Here is a 4278-nt window from a genome sequence, read left to right as displayed (position 1 = left end):
GTAGGTTTGGTCTTCTCATTGTGTCCTGGATTTCCTGGATGTTTTGAGTTAGGATTTTTTTTTTTGCATTTTGTATTTTCTTTGATTGTTGTGCCGATGTTCTCTATGGAATCTTCTGCACCTGAGAATCTCTCTTCCATTTCTTGTATTCTGTTGCAGATGCTTGCATCTATATTTTCAGATTTCTTTCCTAGGTTTTCTATATCCAGCTTTGCCTCACTTTGGGTTTTCTTTATAGTGTCTACTTCCCTTTTTAGGTCTTGTATCGTTTTATTCAATTCCATCACCTGTTTGGTCATGTTTTCTTGCAATACTTTAAGGGATTTTTGTGCTTCCTCTTTAAGGTCTTCTACCTGTTTAGCAGTGTTCTCCTGTATTTCTTTAAGTGAGTTATTAAAGTCCTTCTTGATGTCCTGTACCATCATCATGAGATATGCTTTTAAATCCGGGTCTAGTTTTTCGGGTGTGTTGGGGTGCCCAGGACTGGGTAGGGTGGGAGTGCTGCGTTCTGATGATTGTGAGTGGTCTTGGTTTCTGTTAGTAAGATTCTTACGTTTGCCATTCGCCTTCTGGTAATCTCTGGAGTTAGTTGTTGTAGTTGTCTCTGGTTAGATCTTGTTCCTAGGGTGTTTATGTTAGCCTCTATCAGCAGACCTGGGAGACTAGCTCTCTCCTGAGTTTCAGTGTTCAGAGTACTCTCTGCTGGTAGGCTCTCCTCTTGCAGGGAAGGTGCCCAGATATCTGGTGTTCGAACCTGCCTCCTGGCAGAAGTTGTGATCCACTCACAGAGGTCTTAAGATACTGTAGAGGGTCCTGTGTATACCTTACGGGTGTCCATAGACTCCATGCCCAAGGAACCCCTGTGCTGTCGTGGACCGGAAGGGACTTGTGCCCCTGATTAGGCCAGGTTTTCTTCTTCCCTAATTAATGCAGTCTCAGGTCCCGCGCGATTGGATTGTAGCAGATGCTGTGTTCCACTCACCCGAGGTCTTAATATCCCGCGTGGCGGGTCTTGTGAGTAGCTTGCGGGCGTCAGCCGACTCTGAGCCCTAGCTACTCCGGTGCTGGTGGGACAGGAAAGGGCTAGAATCATCTTATTATTAAACCCTTTTTAAAAATTTGTTTTCAAGACAGTTTTAGATTGTCTTATCAGGAAATCGTGGACTTATGATTCAAGGTGAATGTTGCTTAAGAGAACATGTCATACCATGACAGCAGAGTCTCTGCGTGAGTTATCACTCACATGAGTGCCTGGTGGGTTCAGAGTAAAGAAACTCAATGCAGATAACAGGCAAAAGACCAAAGTCCCAGCACAGCTTCTGACCCTCAGAGTAAAGCTTTGTGGTTTTGTTCTATCAAAATGACATTAAACCAATGCTCTCTCTCTCTCTCTTTGTTTTTAATGCTGCTTTTACCGTCACAGTTTTAATGTGTCGATTGGTTTGGATCTGATAGTTTTTAAATAGTCTGCAGTCATAAGGTATTTATATGATGTTCATTCATACTGAAGTGATAATATCCTCAAATAACTTTACAGGAGATATGAATGATTTCCACTGGAAATCCTGTGGGTATTTTCCTTTAAGAAGGTCCTACTCACTTGTCAAGCTAAAGAGATCTCATACCGGTACCATGGAAGCAATAACCTATGTTCAAATCAGAGCCAGGACCCCCACCTTCAGAGTTGTCAGTTGTGGGCTCTGATTTGCACAGGGGTATTGTAATGTTTGTGACTTTGGATGTAGAGTTGTGTGGCAATGTCCTGTTTCTTAATTCACCTTTGCTCACCACTGACATGGAGGACACAGGGTTTGAGGTAATTCCCTGCAGTTGCCAGCTTTCAACATATGATGGTGCAAGGCCACCACAGAGTCCTTTTCAACTTCCCAACTGAGTAAGGGAAGCGGCTGCAGACCCAGGAGAGTGACCGTGAGCTTCTCCTGGGCGAGAGTGTCATGCAACCCCTAAAGCCATGTCCTCATTGGAAAAACCCACCTCTTACCTCTGTGCGTTCTCCGCACAGGCGTCAATCTTTTCCCTTACGTATTTGCTTGGCTTTTTAAGGTGGGGTCTCCTTCAGCCTAGTTTGGCCTTGAACTGACAGGGTCGTCAAGGAACTCCTGATCTTCCTGCCTTTAGCTCCCAAGGGCCATCATTGACAGGATTATGCCACCACACCCAGTCGTAGGGGTGCTCTGGGTGAAACCCAGGCTTTCACTGATGCTAGGCAAGCATTCTGAGCTCTACTCACCTGCTTCATGGCCCCAGCCTCACTGTTTCTGCTGTGTCACCGTAAGTCAGTTCCCCATTTGAAGCAGTTTAGGATTTTGTGGTGCCGATAGTCTACTTTTGCGTTTTCTTTAGCATCATGGCAAGACACTTTCAGGCTGCTTTCTACAAATTCACAGCAGCTAGAAGCCCTCAGCAGAGAAGGAATATTTTCGTCTGAGGAGTGTATTAAAGGGGAAAATGTAACAACTAAACTCCTAGAACTTCGGCAGGGGGATGAGGAGAAGCAAGAGAAGAAACCAGTGCTCAAACTGGACATAAGGTTTTCTGGTGTGGAAGTACATCTTTTCTAACCTAGAGTCAGGGATTGACCCAAAATGATCAAAGGATACGAATGTAAGGATGTTTTGTCTGTTTATAAAAATGACACTCTCAGAGGATAAATAACTGCCATTTGAAATCCACTTAAGGAAGATCTGACTTCTCTTCACTGAAAGTTATTCTTTATCAGTCTGTAAGAATATGGGCTTTTGCTGGGCAGTGGTGGCTCACTCCTTCAATTCCAGCACTTGGGAGTCAGAGGCAGGTGGATCTCTATGAGTACAAAGCTGGCATGTTATACAGAGAATTCCAGGACAGCCAAAGCTACACAGAGAAACCCTGTCTCAACAAACAAACAAACCAAAAAAAAGAATGTGGAATTTGGTGCTAAGTCTGAGGGCTGAGCTCTATGTAAAAGACCTAGCTTAAACTATGTCTAGATTTTCTGTTCATTTTAAAGAATATATTAATTGTGCGTGGCAATGGGTTTCATTATGACATTTCTAGATATGCATGCAAAATTCTTTGATTATATCTCCCCTCGCAATCCTACCCTCCTGCTTTGATCAGTTCTGAAGCGGGTGACAGTGTTGCAAAAAGAAGTTTCCAGAAAGAGCATTGAGCAACAGTCTCGTTGACACTTCAGCAGCTGGTTGGGCAAAGTCATACCTACAGAAAATCAGTTTCTACTACGTACGAGCCACTGAGAAGATAAGCCGTGATGTCTCTAGGTGAAGACTTAAAAAGCCCATTTTCTTTCAGAGAGAACTTTAAAAGAACATCCCCCTTCCCCCAGAAAAGAGCTGGTCTCCCAGAAACGTCGACGGAACTCAACAGTACAAGATACACTAAGAGGAGGCACAAACTCTGACACCGAGGCTGGGTGAGGTCCCAAGAGCAGGCAAGAGTCAGAGACACACTCACTCCTGCAGTTCAGACTCCCCCCAAGATAGTAAGTCAACCATCTTATATAAGAAAAGGACTTAGCACAGACCCATGCAGCCTCTGCAACTGCTGCCCCAGACTCTGAGAGCCTCTATGCACGTGTCCTTTAGTTGATTCCACTTTCCAGTGTACTAGATCCTTCTGGCTCCCACAGACGTCCTTGATCTCTGAAGAGAGGGACCCACTGTCAACCTCCAACCTGGGCTCTTTCTCCACTTCAAGTTTGGCTGTGGGTCCAAAGAGAACTGTTGTTCTGTTTGTTTCCCAGAACAACCAGAACATAGTCCACTTTACACCTCTTACAATGTGCAAATACACCAAGAGAATGTTTTCATTTATTGAAATTTTTGTTAAAATTTAAAATGGTATCATTTCCAGAACTGTAGACAGGGTGAAATTTAACCAACTCCAAAATAATATAATGTCTTCCACTCATTTTCTAAACTTCATGTAAATCATGAGTGGGAAAATAAATGAACTTCTAAAAAAATTTGCTTTTTTAATTTGAGATTTCTTCTTTTTCTTTTTTAATTTCTGTTTATTTTTTTCCATGTAGGAGCTGGGCATCACACTCCGGTCCCCTGGAAGAGCAGACAGTTCATTAGCCCATTTATTAATTGAATAATTTAGCTTGGAGTATTTAATTTTTACAATTCTTTATATATTTCAGATATTAACCCTAGTCTGATGTGGTAGTTGGCAAACTCTTTTCACATCCTGAATTTTTTCCTTCTTTGTAGCTCATTTCATTTTATGTAACTCAGTAAAACCTTGAGATCATTT

Source organism: Mus caroli, chromosome 10 (assembly GCF_900094665.2).
Source record: "Mus caroli chromosome 10, CAROLI_EIJ_v1.1, whole genome shotgun sequence".
Classification (NCBI taxonomy): Eukaryota; Metazoa; Chordata; class Mammalia; order Rodentia; family Muridae; genus Mus; species Mus caroli.
The sequence above is the reverse complement of the archived record's forward strand: the minus strand, read 5'-3'. Positions refer to the sequence as shown.